At 42.5% G+C, this 23,496-nt stretch overlaps 1 protein-coding gene across 2 annotated transcripts in view; it reads right to left on the bottom strand.

The window, feature by feature from the left end:
- LOC106589084 (hippocalcin-like protein 1) overlaps positions 1 to 14,020 on the bottom strand; it is an 84,530-nt gene extending 70,510 nt beyond the window's left edge. For both annotated transcript variants that reach the window (XR_014382966.1, XM_045709613.2), the window contains exon 1: positions 13,562 to 14,020. The gene's annotated coding sequence lies outside the window, so the exon portion shown is untranslated. The remainder of the gene's footprint in view (positions 1 to 13,561) is intronic.
- Positions 14,021 to 23,496: the final 9,476 nt, after the last annotated feature.

Raw genomic sequence — 23,496 nt, forward strand, 5'->3', positions numbered from 1 at the left:
ATTGGAGGCAGCTGTTCCTCGTTGCCTCTGATTGAAGGTCCTATATAGAGGGGTGTTTTTGTAATGGGTTTTGTGGGAAGTTGTTTTTGCACTGCTGTGTTTAGCCTGTAATACTGTGCGTTCGTTAGTTTTCTTGTTTTGTCAGTGTTCAAATAAAAGTTTAAAATGAGCACTCAACCCGCTGCGCCTTGGTCCATTTCATACGACGACCGTTACAGCGATGGAAATGCATTTTATGGTTGATCTGCTTCTGTTCTGTGGGTTTCATTGTGTGCTCTTTTCCAAGGATGGGTCCTGGTCTCTCAGGGGCCCTGGGATCCGGGGGGTCTGGGGGTGGTCTGCCGGTCACTGGGATGACAACCCAATTTGCGGGTGCAATAGCGGGGAACAATCGGGAAGTTGACTTAGTAGCAATGCAAATGTCATAGTACAGCTATATGGACGCTCAATCACTATGGTACTTTTTAATGGTGAGTTTGCAAACCTATATAATGAGAAATATATTTTGAAACTTGTATCTTATTATGGTAAGTGGTGAAATAAGTATAGCCAGTTACAACTGTAATGGCCTAGCAGATAATAAGGAAAGACGATCAGTATTTACCCGGTTAAAAGAGAAGGAATATAATATCTATTGTTTACAGGGATTTTTAATTTTAGATAAAAAATGTGTGGAAAAAGGATTCGGGGGGGGGAGGGCATAATATTTTTCTCCAATTTTTCTCCAATGTTCAAAGAAATTCAAAAGGTGTGATGATATTAATTAACAGTAATTTTGATCCGAATATGCTAATTTAATTGTCCAAACAGATCCTCAAGGAAGATGGATGATTTTAAATATGTTATTGGACCATAAACAGATTTGGCTCATGAATCTATACGGTGCAAATAATGATGATCCACGTTTCTTTGAAAATATTTATAATAATTTATCAAGCCTACAAGCAACACAAGGCTATTATTATGGTGGGAGATTATAATATGGTTTTAAATACCTCAATGGACCGTAAAGGAAATCACACTACAAACTATCACCCTCTGGGACTTAAGGAAGCCATGAATGTCATGGTTATAATGGAACTTGTGGATATATGGAGGCTTAAATACCCTGACCTAGTGAGATATACATGGAGGAGGTTTAATACCCTGACCTAGTGAGATATACATGGAGGAGGTTTAATATCCTGACCTAGTGGGATATACATGGAGGAGGTTTAATATCCTGACCTAGTGAGATATACATGGAGGAGGTTTAATATCCTGACCTAGTGAGATATACATGGAGGAGGTTTAATATCCTGACCTAGTGAGATATACATGGAGGAGGTTTAATACCCTGACCTAGTGAGATATACATGGCAGAGGCTCAATCAAACTAGTCGTCTTGACTACTTTCTTATGTCATTCTCGCTGGCACCAAAAGTTAAAAAAGTGTTGATGGGGACAGAATGTGGTCGGACTATCACATAATTGGCATATACAGTATATTACACTTAAAGAATTTCCACGTTGGCGAGGATATTGAAAATGTAATCAAAGCCTTTTGGATGATATCTTGTTTTTAACGAGGACAGAAGTGTTTATAACTGACAGTATATACAGTACCAGTCAAAAGTTTGGATACACCTACTCATTCAAGGGATTTTCTTTATTTTTTTTTACTATTTTCTACATTGTAGAATAATAGTGAAGACATCAACACTATGAAATAACACACATGGAATCATGTAGTAATCAAAAAAGTTTTAAACAAATCAAAATATATTTTAGATTTTAGATTCTTCAAAGTAGCCACCCTTTGCCTTGATGACAGCTTTGCAAACTCTTGGCATTCTCTCAACCAGCTTCATGAGGAATGCTTTTCCAACAGTCTTGAAGGAGTTCCCACATATGCTAAGCACTTGTTGACTGCTTTTCCTTCACTCTGTGGTCCAACTCATCCCAAACCATCTCATTTGGGTTGAGGGCGGGTGATTGTGGAGGCCAGGTCATCTGATGCAGCACCAACACTCTCCTTCTTGGTCAAATAGCCCTTACACAGCCTGGAGGTGTGTTTTGGGTCATTGTCCTGTTGAAAAACAAATGATAGTCCCACTAAGCGCAAACCAGATGGGATGGCGTATCTTATAGTGTTGAAGTCTCCACTATTATTCTACAATGTAGAAAATAGTAAAAATAAAGAATAACCCTTGAATGAGTAGGTGTGTCCCAAAAAAATTATATGGGGGATTGGATATGATGAAGACAATAACATTGATGGAAGCTACAATCTATCTGCAATATTAAAGCTGCACTAACCCCTAAAACAACCACACACACACACACACACACACACACACACACACACACACACACACACACACACACACACACACACACACACACACACACACACACACGTACACACACACAGCACCCAACACACATACACACCACGCAACACACACACGCCACGCAACACACAGACACACACACACACCACGCCACACACACACACCCCCACACACACACAGACCACACTATCCATCTATCTCTCTCTCTGTCCTTTTCTCCTTGGAAACGTACATCTCAATACTCATACCCCTTTTTCCTCTTCCGTCTGAAATGATATGAAAACACAGGTGACAGGTGAAAGCAACCAATCCTGGCATGAAATACTATTCTGTTATTGTTTATTTCACTTTAGTTTATTATCTACTTCACTTGCTTTGCCATTAAAGCCCCTTGAATTGAATTGAATTCAGAGAGAGAGAAAGAGACAGCGACAAAGAGAGAGTGAGGGATAGGGAGAGAGAGTGAGAAAGCAAGAGAGAAATAGTGAGGGAGAGAGAGGGATAGGGAGAAAAAGAGAAAGAGACAGCGAGAAAGAGAGAGAAGGAGTGAGGGAGAGAGAGGGAGGGTTGGGAGAGAGAGTGATAGGGAGAGAGAGTGAGAAAGAGAGAGAGAAAGAGAGAGAAAGAGTGAGGGAGAGAGAGAGAGAGAGAGAGAGAAAGAATGAGGGAGAGAGAGAGAGTGAGAGAGAGAGAAAGAGTGAGGGAGAGAGAGAGAGAGAGAGAGAGAGAGAGAGAAAGAGTGAGGGAGAGAGAGAGAGAGAGAGAGAGAGGGAGAGAGAGAGAGAGAGAAAGAATGAGGGAGAGAGAGAGAGTGAGAAAGAGTGAGGGAGAGAGAGAGAGAGAGAGAAAGAGTGAGGGAGAGTGTGTTGTGGGAAAGGACTCCCAGCTAGCTAGTGCCTCTCTCTCAGCTCAGCCTCTCTCTCAGCTCAGCCTCTCTCTCAGCTCAGCCTCTCTCTCAGCTCAGCCTCTCTCTCAGCTCAGCCTCTCTCTCAGCTCAGCCTCTCTCTCAGCTCAGCCTCTCTCTCAGCTCAGCCCTCTCAGTGACAAATACACACAGAGCCACATGATATCTGGTGAAGGGGAAATTCTCGCTGAGTGGGCCTTTCTGATGAAAGTTGGCGGTGGTGTGGTGTGTGTGTGTGTGTGTGTGTGTGTGTGTGTGTGTGTGTGTGTGTGTGTGTGTGTGTGTGTGTGTGTGTGTGTGTGTGTGTGTGTGTGGTGTGTGTGTGTGTTGCGTGGTGTGTGTGTGTGTCTGTGTGTTGCGTGGCGTGTGTGTGTTGCGTGGTGTGTATGTGTGTTGGGTGCTGTGTGTGTGTACGTGTGTGCGTGGTGTGTGTGTGTGTGTGTGTGTGTTGCGTGGTGTGTGTTTGACATTGCGGGGGCGAGTAACAATGCCTTAACCTGAGTAGAGTGGGTGTACACCTACTGTATAGTGAACTAGTTTCTCTCTCTCTGTTTCTCTTTTCTCTCCCTTTCTCTCCATTTCTCTCTCTTACTCTCACTTTCCCATTGTCTCCACCTTGCAGACACAGTCACTTTCTTCTCCTCTCTTCCTTATTTTCATTGTTCTTATTTCTCTCAGATTATTTGTATGGTCAGAGCCCCCTGCTATTCCAATCTGACTCGGTTACCTCATATCTGTTACCTCTACCTCTCTACCTCTCTCTGTTACCTCTACCTCTCTACCTCTCTCTGTTACCTCTACCTCTCTACCTCTCTCTGTTACCTCTACCTGTCTCTCTCTACCTGTCTCTCTCTACATCTCTCTCTACCGCTCTCTCTACCTGTCTCTCTCTACCTCTACCTCTCTCTCTCTGCCTCTCTCTCTCTGTCTTTCTCTCTGTCTCTTTCTCTACCTCTGTCTCTCTGTCTGTCTCTCTCTCCTTCTCTCTACCGCTGTGTACTCTCTCTTCTTCTCTCTAGTGTGTGTATGTTATGTGTGTGTATAGTGTGTATGTTATGTGTGTGTATAGTGTGTATGTTATGTGTGTGTATAGTGTGTATGTTATGTGTGTGTATAGTGTGTATGTTATGTGTGTGTATAGTGTGTATGTTATGTGTGTTTGTATGCATGTTTGTACCTGTATCTGTGTCTCTTCACAATCCCTCTGTTCAATAAGGTATATTTTTATCAGTTTTTTTTTTTTTTAAATATGATTTTACTTCTTGCATCAGTTACCTGATGTGGAATAGAGTTCCATGTAGTCATGGTTCTATGTAGTACTGTGAGCCTCCCGTAGTCTGTTCTAGACTTGGGGACTGTGAAGAGACCTCTGGTGGCATGTCTTGTGGGGTATGTATGGGTATCTGAGCTGTGTGCTAGTAGTTTAAACAGACCTCTGGTGGCATGTCTTGTGGGGTATGGATGGGTATCTGAGCTGTGTGCTAGTAGTTTAAACAGATCTCTGGTGGCATGTCTTGTGGGGTATGCATGGGTATCTGAGCTGTGTGCTAGTAGTTTAAACAGACCTCTGGTGGCATGTCTTGTGGGGTATGGATGGGTATCTGAGCTGTGTGCTAGTAGTTTAAACAGACCTCTGGTGGCATGTCTTGTGGGGTATGGATGGGTATCTGAGCTGTGTGCCAGTAGTTTAAACAGACCTCTGGTGGCATGTCTTGTGGGGTATGGATGGGTATCTGAGCTGTGTGCTAGTAGTTTAAACAGACCTCTGGTGGCATGTCTTGTGGGGTATGGATGGGTATCTGAGCTGTGTGCTAGTCGTTTAACACTATAACTGCCAACAGGCCAACAGCCACTGATGTTTGATTTTTAAATACAAATAAATACGCCCCCATTAAAAAGCCTTATGTCATGTTCCTCCCCTGACTTTTCCTAAATGTTTGTATTTTACACATATTTGCTCATTTGTCCTAATTTTGAAATGACAAACAGAGAAGTATTTAGAGCCTTTGTACTTGTTCTGTTTTTTTTTTTACACTTTCCCAACTTAACCTGCCAAGACAATGTACTGTAGGATGTTGTTACCCAGCCAGGCTCCAAGACAATGTGCTGCAGGACGTTGGTACCCAGCCAGGCTCCAAGATAATGTGCTGTAGGACGTTGGTACCCAGCCAGGCTCCAAGACAATTTACTGTAGGATGTTGTTACCCAGCCAGGCTCCAATACAATTTACTGTAGGATGTTGTTACCCAGCCAGGCTCCAAGACAATGTGCTGTAGGACGTTGGTACCCAGCCAGGCTCCAAGACAATTTACTGTAGGATGTTGTTACCCAGCCAGGCTCCAAGACAATGTGCTGTAGGACGTTGGTACCCAGCCAGGCTCCAAGACAATGTGCTGTAGGACGTTGGTACCCAGCCAGGCTCCAAGACAATTTACTGTAGGATGTTGTTACCCAGCCAGGCTCCAAGACAATGTGCTGTAGGACGTTGGTACCCAGCCAGGCTCCAAGACAATGTGCTGCAGGACGTTGTTACCCAGCCAGGCTCTAAGACAATGTGCTGCAGGATGTTGTTACCCAGCCAGGCTCCAAGACAATGTGCTGTAGGACGTTGATACCCAGCCAGGCTCCAAGACAATGTGCTGCAGGACGTTGTTACCCAGCCAGGCTCTAAGACAATGTGCTGCAGGATGTTGTTACCCAGCCAGGCTCCAATACAATGTGCTGCAGGATGTTGTTACCCAGCCAGGCTCCAAGACAATGTGCTGCAGGATGTTGTTACCCAGCCAGGCTCCAAGACAATGTGCTGTAGGATGTTGATACCCAGCCAGGCTCTAAGACAATGTGCTGCAGGATGTTGTTACCCAGCCAGGCTCCAAGACAATGTGCTGTAGGACGTTGGTACCCAGCCAGGCTCCAAGACAATTTACTGTAGGATGTTGTTACCCAGCCAGGCTCCAAGACAATGTGCTGTAGGATGTTGATACCCAGCCAGGCTCCAAGACAATGTGCTGCAGGATGTTGTTACCCAGCCAGGCTCCAAGACAATGTGCTGTAGGATGTTGATACCCAGCCAGGCTCCAAGACAATTTACTGTAGGACTTTGGTAGCCAGCCAGGCGCTAATGCGTCTCTCTCTCTCCTCACTGAATGAATGACAAATGGAAGAATGGGCAATAATTGTGCACCTTACTTCACAATGTAATTTAAATGAGGCCTAACTGAATGATAAGGAGGGTGAAGAGGTTGATTTAATTTAGAAAGACAATAGTTTAATGATGAGGTTGTGTTATGCCTTATTTATCAGTGTTGGCGCTCATGTTAATCATTTGACAGCGTGCCTTGCGGGTTGATACCATTCTCTTTGACATTTAACTTTGTAAAAATAAGATGTTAAAGGACTTTTTTTTAACCCTAACTCTATTATTAATCAAATGTATTGTAAGGGAAATGAAAACATCATGTGTTGCAGTAGGCCTTTAGAATAATGGCAAATATATCCTGGACTCTAACTTGATGAGGGGGAAACAAACAATGTCAGTCAGTGTGCCCATTGAAACTACTGTCGTGGCCAAAAGTTTTGAGAATGACACACATATTAATTTTCACAAAGCCTGCTGCCTCAGTTTGTATGATGTTAATTTGCATATACTCCAGAATGTTATGAAGAGTGATCAGATGAATTGCAAAGTCCCTCTTTGCCATGGAAATGAACTGAATACCAAAACAACATTTCCACTGCATTTCAGCCCTGCCACAAAAGGACCAGCTGACATCATGTCAGTGATTCTCTCGTTAACACAGGTGTGAGTGTTGACGAGGACAAGGCTGGAGATCACTCTGTCATGCTGATTGAGTTCGAATAACAGACTGGAAGCTTCAAAAGGAGGGTGGTGCTTGGAATCATTGTTCTTCCTCTGTCAACCATGGTTACCTGCAAGGAAACACGTGCCGTCATCATTGCTTTGCACAAAAAGGGCTTCACAGGCAAGGATATTGCTGCCAGTAAGATTGCACCTAAATCAAACATTTATCGGATCATCAAGAACTTCAAGGAGAGTGGTTCAATTGTTGTGAAGAAGGCTTCAGGGCGCCCAAAAAGTCCAGCAAGCGCCAGGACCGTCTCCTAAAGTTGAGTCAGCTGCGGGATCGGGCACGACCAGTACAGAGCTTGCTCAGGAATGGCAGCAGGCAGGTGTGAGTGCATCTGCACGCACAGTGAGGCGAAGACTTTTGGAGGATAGCCTGGTGTCAAGGAGGACAGCAAAGAAGCCACTTCTCTCCAGGAAAAACATTAGGGACAGACTGATATTCTGCAAAAGGTACAGGGATTGGACTGCTGAGGACTGGGGTAAAGTCATTTTCTCTGATGAATCCCCTTTCCGATTGTTTGGGGCATCCGGAAAAAAGCTTGTCCGGAGAAGACAAGGTGTTCGCTACTATCAGTCCTGTGTCATGCCAACAGTAAAGCATCCTGAGACCATTCATGTGTGGGGTTGCTTCTCAGCCAAGGGAGTGGGCTCACTCACAATTTTGCCTAACCTCTCTGGGCTAGGTGGGACGCTTGCGTCCCACCTACTCAACAGCCAGTGGAATCCCGTGGCGCGATATTCAAAATACCTTAGAAATGCTATTACTTCAATTTCTCAAACATATGACTATTTTACACCATTTTAAAGACAAGACTCTCCTTTATCTAACCACACTATCCGATTTCAAAAAGGCTTTACAACGAAAGCAAAACATTAGATTATGTCAGCAGAGTACCCAGCCAGAAATAATCAGACACCCATTTTTCAAGCTAGCATATAATGTCACAAAAACCAAAACCACAGCTAAAAACAGCACTAACCTTTGATGATCTTCATCAGATGACACTCCTAGGACATTATGTTATACAATTCATGCATGTTTTGTTCAATCAAGTTCATATTTATATCAAAAAACAGCTTTTTACATTAGCATGTGACTAGCATGTGACTAGCATTCCCACCGAACACTTCCGGTGAATTTACTAAATTACTCACGATAACCGTTCACAAAAAACATAACAATTATTTTAAGAATTATAGATACAGAACTCCTTTATACAATCGCTATGTCCGATTTTAAAATAGCTTTTCGGTGAAAGCACATTTTGCAATATTCTGAGTAGATAGCCCGGCCATCACAGGCTAGCTATTTTGACACCCACCAAGTTTGGTACTCACCAAACTCAGATTTACTATAAGAAAAATTGGATCACCTTTGCTGTTCTTCGTCAGAATGCACTCCCAGGACTTCTACTTCAATAACAAATGTTGGTTTGGTTCCAAATAATCCATAGTTATATCCAAATAGTGGCGTTTTGTTCGTGCGTTCAAGACACTATCCGAAGGGTAAAGAAGGGTGACGCGCCCGGTGCGTTTCGTGACAAAAAAATTCAAAATATTCCATTACCGTACTTCGAAGCATGTCAAACGCTGTTTAAAATCAATTTTTATGCGATTTTTCTCGTAAAAAAGCGATAATATTCCGACCGGGAAACCCGGTTTTCGTTCAAAGACTGAAAATGTAAACATGGAGTCGTCTCGTGCACGCGCGAGCCAGTCTCATTGTTCTCAGATCGACCACTTACCAAATGCGCTACTGTTTTTCAGCCAGAGACTGGAGAGTATTCATTCAATGTTCTGCTGCCTTCTAAGAGCCTATGGGAGCCGTAGAAAATGTCACGTTACAGCAGAGATCTTTTGTTTTGGATAGAGATGATCAAGAAGGCCAAGAAATGGTCAGAGAGGGCGCTTCCTGTTTGGAATCTTCTCAGGTTTTGGCCTGCCATATGAGTTCTGTTATACTCACAGACACCTTTCAAACAGTTTTAGAAACTTTAGGGTGTTTTCTATCCAAATCAAATAATTATATGCATCTTCTAGTTACTGGGCAGGAGTAGTAACCAGATTAAATCGGGTACGTTTTTTATCCGGCCGTGCAAATACTGCCCCCTATCCGCAACAGGCTAAGAACACAGCCATGAATAAAGAATGGTACCAACACATCCTCCGAGAGCAACCTCTCCCAACCATCCAGGAACAGCTCGGTGACGAACAATGCCTTTTCCAGCATGATGGAGCACCTTGCCATAAGGCAAAAGTGATAACTAAGTGGCTTGGGGAACAAAACATCGATATTTTGGGTCCATGGCCAGGAAACTCCCCAGTCCTTAATCCCATTGAGAACTTGTGGTCAATTCTCAAGAGGCGGGTGGACAAACAAAAACCCATAAATTCTGACAAACTCCAAGCATTGATTATGCAAGAATGGGCTGCCATCAGTCAGGATGTGGCCCAGAAGTTAATTGACAGCATGCCGGGGCGGATTGCAGAGTTCTTGAAAAAGAAAGGTCAACACTGAAAATATTGACTCTTTGCATCAACTTCATGTAATTGTCAATAAAAGCATTTGACACTTATGAAATGCTTATAATTATACTTCAATATTCCATAGTAACATCTGACAAAAATATCTAAAGACACTGAAGCAGCAAACTTTGTGAAAATTAATATTTGCGTCATTCTCAAAACTTTTGACCACTATACACCTAAACTATACTGAAACTAATTCCACACATGATAAGAGTTAGCCTATAGATAAAATTACATTGACAATGATCTATTGAGGGACAATATTAGACCTGTCAGTTGTCAAATTGTACATGAAGAGATGGGTGCAAATTTACAGATGCCGGGAAAGGAGCATCACTTTATCAAATCCTCCTTCAGAGTCACATGCAGGTAAAACATTTTTGATTTAAATATAATATCAGAAAAAGCATATTCTGCCATTTCTATAACACTTACCTTTGTCAAATATATATTTGTATTTTATTTCTCAAGAATATCTATACTGTCCATGAATTCAGCACCACTTGTACGGCAGTATTGTTCTAGCTACTAAGCAAAAAAACTAGTAACATAATAAAATGTCAATTTTAAATATGCTATTTCTTTATGCAATTCATCACAATTGTTCATACACTGGTGTTTTTGTTTAGGAATACAGCAAATCATTTGACCCGTGACTTGGCTGTTTATATTATTATAATCTCTTTCGTTTCTACTTTGTCAAAATAAGCTGTAACTAGACTTTATTAATTACTATAATTACTATAACTAATATTACTAATCGAATCTACAAAAAAAGTTTTTATATTTTTATTGTAATGGAAATGAAAATGGCAAAATGTATTTTCTAGGACTTTGAAGAATTATAAAAACATATCCATGACTCTATCTAAACAAATAACTTATTTTTATTGATATACAGTAGAAGTCAAAAGTTTGGATACACCTACTCATTCAAGGATTTGTCTTTATTTTTACTACTTTCTACATTGTAGACTAATAGCGAAGACAACAAAACTATGAAATAACACATATGGAATCGTGTAGTAAGCAATAAAAGTGCTAAACAAATAAAAATATATTTTAGATTCTTCAAAGTAGCCACCCTTTGCCTTGATGACAGCTTTGCAAACTCTTGGCATTCTCTCAACCAGCTTCATGAGGTAGTCACCTGGAATGCTTTTCCAACAGTCTTGAAGAAGTTCCTACATATGCTGAGCACTTGTTGACTGCTTTTCCTTTACTCTGCGGTCCAACTCATCCCAAACCATCTCTATTGGGTCGAGTTTAGATGATTGTGGAGGCCAAGTCATCTAATGCAGAACTCCATCGCTCTCCTTCTTGGTCAAATAGCCATTGTCCTTTTGAAAAACAAATTATAGTCCCACTAAGCGCAAACCAGATGGGATGGCGTATCGCTGCAGAATGCTGTGGTAGCCATGCTGGTTAAGTGTGTCTTGAATTCTAAACCAATCACTGAGAGTGTCACCAGCAAAGTACCCCCACACCATCACACTTCCTTCTCCATGCTTCACAGTGGGAACCACACATGTAGGGATCAAACAACAGATCCTAAAAACAGAACAGGTCAAAGTAAAATGAACAATATGGAATAGACAATCACAACTGTTGTCCTGCAATTTTTGACAATCTGATCATAGCGGCAGAACGGCAAGGACCTGATCCCAACCAATGACAGGAGCAGTAGGAGTTCCCACACCTCGCTTGCTTGCAAAAAGTGTCTTGTTAAAGTGAAAATCTAATATTTTATTCTAATTGAAACATCGGCTGGTAGACTGAAATGTTTGCTTTTCAATTTAAAAACGGGGACTTTAAGGAAGCAACGTAGTGAGAACTTCTCTTTTATGGCATTTTAACTCAAATGTACCTGCTAGTGACTCCAACTGTGTTTACCCTTTCAAGTTCAAAGCACCCAACAAGACACCCCACTACCAAACTCATCCATCATGTCAGCCATAGATCCACAAGCAGAATGCTGTAGCAGAGGGAGGGCTGGCTTAAGCTGTATCTCTAGCCAAGCCAAGGTCTTCTGTTATGGGGCTTACACAAAGAGAGAGAGAGAAAGCCCTGGTAGAGTGGGAGATGTGGAGGGGCTGCTTGGCAAGAGTGTTTGTGTGTGTGTGTGTGTGTGTGTGTGTGTGTGTGTGTGTGTGTGTGTGTGTGTGTGTGTGTGTGTGTGTGTGTGTGTGTGTGTGTGTGTGTGTGTGTGTGTGTGTGTGTGTGTGTGTGTGTGTGTGTGTGTGTGTGTGTGTGTGTGTGTGTGTGTGTGTGTGTGTGTGTGTGTGTGTGTGTGTGTGCGCACGTGTAGGGCGGCAGGTAGACTAGTGGTTAGACCCTTGGACCAGTAACTGAAAGCTTGCTGGTTCGAATACCTGAGCTGAGAAGGTGAAAAATATTTTGATGTGCCCTTAAGCAAGGCTCTTACCCCTAATTTGCACACATAGGAGATAAGATAGTAGTCTGTTGAAGTACATCAGGCCACATAGGAGATAGCTGTGCTATGTGGTTGTCCCACCTAGCTGTATTAATAACCATTTCAATGCATAAAACTCTGACCTTAGATCTGTCTAAGGGCAGCTTCATCCACCACCTTTCCTATAGGCTACAGATGGCACTCCTTGCAGCTCATACAGTCATATTTATCACATGCAATTAAGTCATGCTACCAGACCCCCGCATGCGTCTGGAACGGCCGCCATAACGAGCGCATGGAGTGAAATAGGCCGCCATCTATCGGTAGGTACAGCTCCATCAATTCTCTCCCTCACCGTGCCACTCAACTACCGGTAAGCACTACCAGCAGCTTTCTTAAGTGTCGATGAAATGATACAAACCGGGATTTTAGTGACTCGTAAATCATTACTGACATGGCTTTATTAACAGGCAGAGAGGAAGTAAACTGACAAGACGAGCCGAGAGCACATTTATGGGATAAAATAGCCTATTCTGCTGTTTTATATCGACTTTTGCAAGAATAGGCTATGATATTAGGCTTATATCGTATAACATCTAAATAGTATATGCCGAAGCATATATTTAATATGTTTTTTTCTTATTCCCATCTTTAGATTGAGTAGGCTACAACAGTATAGACCCAGGCCCATATCACTGTCAACAAATACATAATAAATAAATGTTCCGCTATGGGGAAAATCATTAAGTTAGCATAAACCTCGGAGCCACATGTATAATTATTAAAAACATCATTCTGAACGTCACTGCGTTCACACACAGTGATATGACCTACTGTAGACTACTGTACAGCGCGTCATATATCACATTCCATAGCCTATACAATTAAACAATCATACAATTCCCAAACAACAGCGTGACATCGTCTGAAAAGGATTAGAAGAAGAGAAAGAGAAAGACTTGACATGATAGTCGGACGAGAAGAGGAGAGAGGAAGAGACAGAGAGAGAGATTCCGAGGAGTACACCAAGCGCGTCGCATCGTGGCTGTTACTGTCACATCCCCCCATTCTGTTATCACACCCCAGAGCACATTTCAATAGACGCTCGTCATTCATAAAAATGCTAATCATATTTATGATCTGGTTGTTGTTTTGCAATCATGAAATTAATCCGCTTTATGCAGAATACTGAAGCTAGGCCATATGGAAAACGCTACCATCCAAGCATTGCACAGTCTATAATAATTCAGAGGAAAAAAAAAAAAACTACTAATTATCATTCAGCCTATATAATGAAAACGATGGTTTTCCAAGACAAAATTATATAAATAATTTTATTTGGCCACATTATTCCTTTTAGCACATCTCAGAGAAGACACGCTGTATTCGAGATGGGGAACTCAAGTTCAGAAAGAGCCCCTGCAACGATGTCAAACCATTAACTATTAAACACCGATATAAATATTTCAGGCAAATGCGAACAAGCATCATTCATTCATTCGGTAAATTCTTACCTTTTATCAAACAGAGAGCTCCGCAGAGCTGATGATCACCGAGCGTAGCAATGAGGGACGACAGACCAGAGAGAGACGGGACTAGATGAGTGGATGCTCGGCTTGTTCTGGCTGCGTCCTCCGGTCGATAGGATGGGAGATGGAAGAGAATCCGGACTGGCTGCTTGGTACACACAGCTACTGTCCTGCTCCTTCCTCTTCTTATGCTGCTACTGCGACGGAGCCCTGTAAACCATGATACCGTCACAACGTCACACTCAAGCCCCGTGAGACAACAACAAGCAGACCGGAGCGAGGCAGCTAACGGCTGGGAGGGCGCGGGCTTCCACTGGGATAAGAGAGGGAGAGAGAGAGAGAGAGAGTTGGTTTTAGCTAGTTGTGCGGAGTAGAGGGGATTTAAGGAGGGGGAGGGGGGTTCGAGGGATTACGTGGTACCAGTTTAATTAGATAGTCATACGTCTATTGGCACAGCGGTTTGTGTGTCAGGGCAAGCAGGCAGCTCTCTCTCTCTCTCTCTCTCTCCCTCTCTCTCTCCCTGTCACTCTCTCTCTCTCTCTCCCTTTCTCTCTCCCTCCCCCCTCTCTCTCTCCTGTCTCTCTCTCTCTCTCTCTCTCCCTCTCTCTCTCCCTGTCACTCTCTCTCTCCCTTTCTCTCTCCTCTCTCTCTCCCTCTCTCTCTCTCTCTCTCCCTTTCTCTCTCCTCTCTCTCTCCCTCTCTCTCTCTCTCCCTCCCTCTCTCTCTCTGTCTCTCTCTCTCTCTCCCTCTCTCTCCCCCTCTCTCTCTCTTTCTCCCTCTCCCTCTCTCTCTGTCTCTCTCTCTCTCTCCCTCTCTCTCTCCCCCTCTCTCCCCCTCTCTCTCTCTTTCTCCCTCTCCCTCTCTCTCTGTCTCCTCTCCTCTCTCTCTCTCTCGTCTCTCTCTCTCTCTCTCTCTCTCTCTCTCTCTCTCTCGTCTCTCTCTCTCCCCCCCCTCTCTCTATCTCTCTATCTCTCTGTCTCTCTCGGTAGATTTGAGAGGATGCACTTCACTTCACTTGATGGACAAAAGTTAGAGCGCCACTATTTCCTCCTAGAATATTATTGGCTATTTACAAATAGTATGACCTCATTTCCATCATTCCTTCATGAAAAGTCTGTTGGCATGAGGCCACCTAGGGTTAAAATGAAATATGATCTCATTAATATGACAAGCATTCAATATATATATATATATATATATATATATATATATATATATGATCTCTATATATATGACTCTATATATATATATATATTATTATATATATATTTATGCTTGTCATATTAATGAGATCACCACAGCTTTGATGGAAACATTACGTTTCAGGAAAATAATAATAAATGTCCACAGACCGTGTGTTTGTTTAACATGTTGGGATATTTTTGTGTCGATAAAATTAATTATGCGAGAAATAGCTGTGGAAACACTTAAAGGGCAATTTATTGATTTAACTACCATCATATCCACATTAACTTGATGTCATGGGATGGGATGGTGTCATTTCCAGTAAATATCGAGGGTCTTATTCTGGTGACATGATGATCGACGCTTGACTGCCGTTATAATAAAACATGTCTCGCTCTTATCATGTGGACTAGTTTACGTTTACCGGTGCCTACCGGCACTGTCGAGAGAGCTGTTGGCTAGAATTCACGTGCCAAGAACAGAGTAAGCTCATTTGCTGTTTAACGCAACAGTTTTTGTGACAAAGCTATGATAGAGTTGGAAATGCTATGCAAACACATAGCACTTTTCATTTGTATTCGGTAAATATAAACTTTAGCGGAAAAAGTACGTTGTGTGTGCATCACGTCATCACGCAATTATTTGTATTTATCACGGGTGTCCTGGCTGGGAAACAGCACTGATGGGGAAAATGCTCATATTTTCTTCATGCAGATTTTAGAATATCCAGTAGAAAATGTGTCTCCAATTGGATGGAAATCTTGCTACTGACCAGGTGTCAGTTTGGATGAATGTGTGTTCATCCATTCTTTTTAAAATGCTATTTCAGGCTACTAAAATATCATATCATAAACACAGCTGTTCAAACAATAAATCCAGGAGAAGACCACACACACAGTCCACAGGATGTTGGTGGCACCTTGATTGGAGAGGAATGGGCTCCTTGTAATGACTGGAGAGGAATGGGCTCCTTGTAATGACTGGAGAGGAATGGGCTCCTTGTAATGACTGGAGAGGAATGGGCTCTTTGTAATGACTGGAGAGGAATGGGCTCCTTGTAATGACTGGAGAGGAATGTGCTCCTTGTAATGACTAGAGAGGAATGGGCTCCTTGTAATGACTGGAGAGGAATGGGCTCCTTGTAATGACTGGAGAGGAATGGGCTCCTTGTAATGACTGGAGAGGAATGGGCTCCTTGTAATGACTGGAGAGGAATGGGCTCCTTGTAATGACTGGAGAGGAATGGGCTCCTTGTAATGACTGGAGAGGAATGGGCTCCTTGTAATGACTGGAGAGGAATGGGCTCCTTGTAATGACTGGAGAGGAATGGGCTCTTTGTAATGACTGGAGAGGAATGGGCTCTTTGTAATGACTGGAGAGGAATGGGCTCTTTGTAATGACTGGAGAGGAATGGGCTCTTTGTAATGACTGGAGCGGAATGGGTGGAATGGTAAAGATATGTATCGAACACGTGGTTTCCAGGTGTTGGATGCTACTCCATTCTGGACCTTATTATGAGCCGTCCTCCCCTCTCGCTCTCTCTCTCTCTCACACACACACACACACACACACACACACACACACACACACACACACCTGTAGAACAAGCCTGTATTAACTCTAGCGGTCTAGAGTGAGTCGAATGGAGAGCAATACCCGTGACTTCATTAAAATAATATTTCACATGACGCATTCTCAATTTGACAAAAAACGTCGACAGCAATGGAAAGCACCTACGAAATCGTGACCATCATATTCGAATCCTCATTTATATAAAAATAAAAAATACATAATTTAACCTTTATTTAACCAGGAAGGGCTCATTGAGATTTAAAATCTCTTTTTCAAGAGCGTCCTGGCCAAGATAGGCAGCGCCAAGACATTACAAAAATTACAGACAAACAACATGAAAAACTACAAGTAATCTAGTAAAAACCATAGAATTCACAAAGAATATAACAAAATCAAAAACAGCAAATTAAAAAAACATTGACATGTCAGGGAATCAGTCTCAAGATCATTCATCAGTGATTTAAAAATACCAATCGGGACAAGTTCTTCCTCATCAGGCCTGTCATGATGAGGAAGAATATTTCCTCTGTGGGCTCAGTATTTTGCAAGGTAATCAAAAAGTCATGCTACTAATCAATCCTTCAGTCAGTCAAAGTGAGGTGAAGGTATAGAGGCAGTCAATAATATAACCCCAGACACTCTACAGTGTCCTATAGCCTGCACCTATAGAATCCTACAAGGACCAAGTCAAAGAGAGAAAGGTGTGAAGTCGTGACCATCCCACTCGTAAACATCCGCTGCCAAAAGCTCTATTCGCAGTGAGGGGCTTCAGTAGACATTGTTATGTGAGACAGGCAGGGATATAAACACGATGTACCTACAGCCCGCAGGGACCAAAGCAAATGGAGAAAAAGGTGAATTGATTTTATTCGCTGGTTTATAGAACCGACCACTGACCAACAGCTAACAAAGTTCATTCGGGAGTGTTTCAATTCATGCTTCTTTCTGCTGTAGGTCTTCCTGTATTTCAGGGATTTTATTCTTCTTGTGGGGAGTGGACGCATCTACTGAACGTAATCGTCGCTGTCCCCCGTCACGTGTTGATGAACTGGTGTGCTGCATTTAAGATTCCACTATTGCCACTGTCCATGGTGCTGAATTTCAAAATAACTATTTGTTCTTAATTGACTTGCCTAATTAAATAAAGGTACAAAATAAAAAATAAAAAATGTATTGTTGTTATTTGCGTCTAACGTTTGAAACACACCGAGAGTGTCGTTGCATTTTGGTTACTCCAGATATTTCCAGATTTAATTTCCAATGAAACGGTGGGTTTGTCCTTGCAGCATTTGCGTTGCAGAGGCAGTTTCAGTGCGTTCCGTGTTGTGTATACATTGGATATATCGAACGTCTGCGTCAAACTGTTTGCTGTAGACGGCTTGACAGAAATGGTAGCAGAAGGTGAATGTTGAACTTTTGTTGCGCACATGTACTCTTTTGCGCAATGATGCTGTCGGTGTGTTCAAAGCGTTAGTTTACATTAGTTTCAGGTCGGACCTTACTTTACGTAATATTAGGCCATAATAGTCTATAAATGCATGGTAATTAACAATAAAAACGAACTACGTTATATCACAATGACAAGACCATTGATTGAATATTACACACATAAAATTAACACCAAATGGCAAGTATTATATTAGCCATGTAGAAACATATGAACATTTCCAGTATATTCCACCATAATTACTATGCGTGAGGGAGTGAAGTCCATCAGACCAATGGGAACGGCAGGAGTGACAACACTGTTTCCGGTGAACTCAGGTCGCTAACAGCAACGTGTTCAATGTTCAGAAGATGACTTTACTTTAATAACACACAAATTAATCAAGGAAAATAAGAAAAGATGATAAAATGTCCAACAAGAAACTCGTTACATTGAACGACCTATTATAATTGAGTTACATGTAAGAAAGACTCACAGCATTACATATTGAAAAACCGGTAGACAGTCAGCAGTCTACCCTTTTCCTCCCAGAAGCCTGCAACAGACTAGCATAAATAACAGTTGGCAACCCTTCGTCCCACCTGGATTGGGTCATACCAACTCACTGAAACAGATAAGTGACATTGTCTCCCAATCAGTGAGAGAAGATTTAAAATAGACAAGACGGCAGCGTACACAATTGTTGGATTAATTCATGGAGCAAAAACATTTATTTAATTTAATAACAGAACATTTTCTAAAATCAAAAAGCATCACCTGCAACGGGACACGGACATTACCGAAGATACGTTTGGCAGAATATGTGTCACGTGTGCTCCCCTCTCCGGCCTCTGGGTCACCAGGCTGCTCGTTACGGCGCACACCTGTCACCATCGTTACCCGCACCTGCGCGTCATCAGACTCACCTGGACTCCATCACCCCCCTGATTACCTTCTCTATATATGTCACTCCCTTTGGTTCCTTCCCTATATATGTCACTCCCTTTGGTTCCTTCCCTATTTATGTCCCTCCCTTTGGTTCCTTCCCTATATATGTCCCTCCCTTTGGTTCCTTCCCTATATATGTCACTCCCTTTGGTTCCTTCCCTATATATGTCTCTCCCTTTGGTTCCTTCCCTATATATGTCACTCCCTTTGGTTCCTTCCCTATATATGTCTCTCCCTTTGGTTCCTTCCCTATATATGTCTCTCCCTTTGGTTCCTTCCCTATATATGTCACTCCCTTTGGTTCCTTCCCTATATATGTCACTCCCTTTGGTTCCTTCCCTATATATGTCTCTCCCTTTGGTTCCTTCCCTATATATGTCCCTCCCTTTGGTTCCTTCCCTATATATGTCCCTCCCTTTGGTTCCTTCCCTATTTATGTCCCTCCCTTTGGTTCCTTCCCTATATATGTCCCTCCCTTTGGTTCCTTCCCTATATATGTCACTCCCTTTGGTTCCTTCCCTATATATGTCTCTCCCTTTGGTTCCTTCCCTATATATGTCACTCCCTTTGGTTCCTTCCCTATATATGTCTCTCCCTTTGGTTCCTTCCCTATATATGTCTCTCCCTTTGGTTCCTTCCCTATATATGTCACTCCCTTTGGTTCCTTCCCTATATATGTCACTCCCTTTGGTTCCTTCCCTATATATGTCTCTCCCTTTGGTTCCTTCCCTATATATGTCCCTCCCTTTGGTTCCTTCCCTATATATGTCCCTCCCTTTGGTTCCTTCCCTATATATGTCCCTCCCTTTGGTTCCTTCCCTATATATGTCACTCCCTTTGGTTCCTTCCCTATATATGTCTCTCCCTTTGGTTCCTTCCCTATATATGTCACTCCCTTTGGTTCCTTCCCTATATATGTCTCTCCCTTTGGTTCCTTCCCTATATATGTCACTCCCTTTGGTTCCTTCCCTATATATGTCTCTCCCTTTGGTTCCTTCCCTATATATGTCACTCCCTTTGGTTCCTTCCCTATATATGTCTCTCCCTTTGGTTCCTTCCCTATATATGTCACTCCCTTTGGTTCCTTCCCTATATATGTCCCTCCCTTTGGTTCCTTCCCTATATATGTCACTCCCTTTGGTTCCTTCCCTATATATGTCTCTCCCTTTGGTTCCTTCTCTATATATGTCACTCCCTTTGGTTCCTTCCCTATATATGTCTCTCCCTTTGGTTCCTTCCCTATATATGTCCCTCCCTTTGGTTCCTTCCCTATATATGTCACTCCCTTTGGTTCCTTCTCTATATATGTCACTCCCTTTGGTTCCTTCTCTATATATGTCTCTCCCTTTGGTTCCTTCCCTATATATGTCACTCCCTTTGGTTCCTTCCCTATATATGTCTCTCCCTTTGGTTCCTTCCCTATATATGTCTCTCCCTTTGGTTCCTTCTCTATATATGTCTCTCCCTTTGGTTCCTTCCCTATATATGTCACTCCCTTTGGTTCCTTCCCTATATATGTCACTCCCTTTGGTTCCTTCCCTATATATGTCTCTCCCTTTGGTTCCTTCCCTACAGTATATATGTCCCTCCCTTTGGTTCCTTCCCTACAGTATATATGTCACTCCCTTTGGTTCCTTCTCTATATATGTCCCTCCCTTTGGTTCCTTCCCTACAGTATATATGTCACTCCCTTTGGTTCCTTCCCTATATATGTCTCTCCCTTTGGTTCCTTCCCTATATATGTCCCTCCCTTTGGTTCCTTCCCTATATATGTCACTCCCTTTGGTTCCTTCTCTATATATGTCACTCCCTTTGGTTCCTTCCCTATATATGTCACTCCCTTTGGTTCCTTCCCTATATATGTCACTCCCTTTGGTTCCTTCCCTATATATGTCTCTCCCTTTGGTTCCTTCCCTACAGTATATATGTCCCTCCCTTTGGTTCCTTCCCTACAGTATATATGTCACTCCCTTTGGTTCCTTCTCTATATATGTCCCTCCCTTTGGTTCCTTCCCTACAGTATATATGTCACTCCCTTTGGTTCCTTCTCTATATATGTCACTCCCTTTGGTTCCTTCCCTATATATGTCCCTCCCTTTGGTTCCTTCTCTATATATGTCCCTCCCTTTGGTTCCTTCTCTATATATGTCCCTCCCTTTGGTTCCTTCCCTACAGTATATATGTCTCTCCCTTTGGTTCCTTCCCTATATATGTCACTCCCTTTGGTTCCTTCTCTATATATGTCTCTCCCTTTGGTTCCTTCCCTATATATGTCTCTCCCTTTGGTTCCTTCCCTATATATGTCCATCCCTTTGGTTCCTTCCCTACAGTATATATGTCTCTCCCTTTGGTTCCTTCCCTATATATGTCACTCCCTTTGGTTCCTTCCCTATATATGTCACTCCCTTTGGTTCCTTCTCTATATATGTCCCTCCCTTTGGTTCCTTCCCTATATATGTCACTCCCTTTGGTTCCTTCTCTATATATGTCCCTCCCTTTGGTTCCTTCCCTATATATGTCTCTCCCTTTGGTTCCTTCCCTATATATGTCACTCCCTTTGGTTCCTTCCCTATATATGTCCCTCCCTTTGGTTCCTTCCCTATATATGTCTCTCCCTTTGGTTCCTTCCCTACAGTATATATGTCACTCCCTTTGGTTCCTTCCCTACAGTATATATGTCACTCCCTTTGGTTCCTTCCCTACAGTATATATGTCACTCCCTTTGGTTCCTTCCCTATATATGTCACTCCCTTTGGTTCCTTCCTTATATATGTCCCTCCCTTTGGTTCCTTCCATATATATGTCTCTCCCTTTGGTTCCTTCCCTACAGTATATATGTCACTCCCTTTGGTTCCTTCCCTATATATGTCACTCCCTTTGGTTCCTTCCCTACAGTATATATGTCACTCCCTTTGGTTCCTTCCCTATATATGTCACTTCCTTTGGTTCCTTCCCTATATATGTCCCTCCCTTTGGTTCCTTCCCTATATATGTCTCTCCCTTTGGTTCCTTCCCTATATATGTCACTCCTTTTGGTTCCTTCCCTATATATGTCACTCCCTTTGGTTCCTTCCCTACAGTATATATGTCACTCCCTTTGGTTCCTTCCCTATATATGTCACTTCCCTGATTTCCTTCCCTATATATGTCACTCCCTTTGGTTCCTTCCCTACAGTATTTATGTCTCTCCCTTTGGTTCCTTCCCTATATATGTCCCTCCCTTTGGTTCCTTCCCTATATATGTCCCTCCCTTTGGTTCCTTCCCTATATATGTCACTCCCTTTGGTTCCTTCCCTATATATGTCACTCCCTTTGGTTCCTTCTCTATATATGTCACTCCCTTTGGTTCCTTCCCTATATATGTCACTCCCTTTGGTTCCTTCTCTATATATGTCTCTCCCTTTGGTTCCTTCCCTATATATGTCACTCCCTTTGGTTCCTTCCCTGTATATGTCACTCCCTTTGGTTCCTTCCCTCTATATGTCTCTCCCTTTGGTTCCTTCCCTATATATGTCACTCCCTTTGGTTCCTTCCCTATATATGTCTCTCCCTTTGGTTCCTTCCCTATATATGTCTCTCCCTTTGGTTCCTTCCCTATATATGTCTCTCCCTTTGGTTCCTTCCCTATATATGTCTCTCCCTTTGGTTCCTTCCCTATATATGTCACTCCCTTTGGTTCCTTCCCTATATATGTCCCTCCCTTTGGTTCCTTCCCTATATATGTCTCTCCCTTTGGTTCCTTCCCTATATATGTCACTCCCTTTGGTTCCTTCCCTATATATGTCTCTCCCTTTGGTTCCTTCCCTATATATGTCACTCCCTTTGGTTCCTTCCCTATATATGTCACTCCCTTTGGTTCCTTCCCTATATATGTCTCTCCCTTTGGTTCCTTCCCTATATATGTCCCTCCCTTTGGTTCCTTCCCTACAGTATATATGTCACTCCCCTTTGGTTCCTTCCCTACAGTATATATGTCTCTCCCTTTGGTTCCTTCCCTATATATGTCACTCCCTTTGGTTCCTTCCCTATATATGTCTCTCCCTTTGGTTCCTTCCCTATATATGTCACTCCCTTTGGTTCCTTCCCTACAGTATATATGTCACTCCCTTTGGTTCCTTCCCTACAGTATATATGTCTCTCCCTTTGGTTCCTTCCCTATATATGTCACTCCTTTTGGTTCCTTCCCTACAGTATTTATGTCTCTCCCTTTGGTTCCTTCCCTATATATGTCCCTCCCTTTGGTTCCTTCCCTATATATGTCTCTCCCTTTGGTTCCTTCCCTATATATGTCCCTCCCTTTGGTTCCTTCTCTATATATGTCACTCCCTTTGGTTCCTTCCCTATATATGTCACTCCCTTTGGTTCCTTCTCTATATATGTCTCTCCCTTTGGTTCCTTCCCTATATATGTCACTCCCTTTGGTTCCTTCCCTGTATATGTCACTCCCTTTGGTTCCTTCCCTATATATGTCTCTCCCTTTGGTTCCTTCCCTATATATGTCACTCCCTTTGGTTCCTTCCCTATATATGTCACTCCCTTTGGTTCCTTCCCTATATATGTCTCTCCCTTTGGTTCCTTCCCTATATATGTCACTCCCTTTGGTTCCTTCCCTATATATGTCCCTCCCTTTGGTTCCTTCTCTATATATGTCACTCCCTTTGGTTCCTTCCCTATATATGTCTCTCCCTTTGGTTCCTTCCCTATATATGTCACTCCCTTTGGTTCCTTCCCTATATATGTCTCTCCCTTTGGTTCCTTCCCTATATATGTCACTCCCTTTGGTTCCTTC

The sequence above is a fragment of the Salmo salar genome, chromosome 27, assembly GCF_965601325.2.
Source record: "Salmo salar chromosome 27, fSalSal1, whole genome shotgun sequence".
Lineage (NCBI taxonomy): Eukaryota > Metazoa > Chordata > Actinopteri > Salmoniformes > Salmonidae > Salmo > Salmo salar.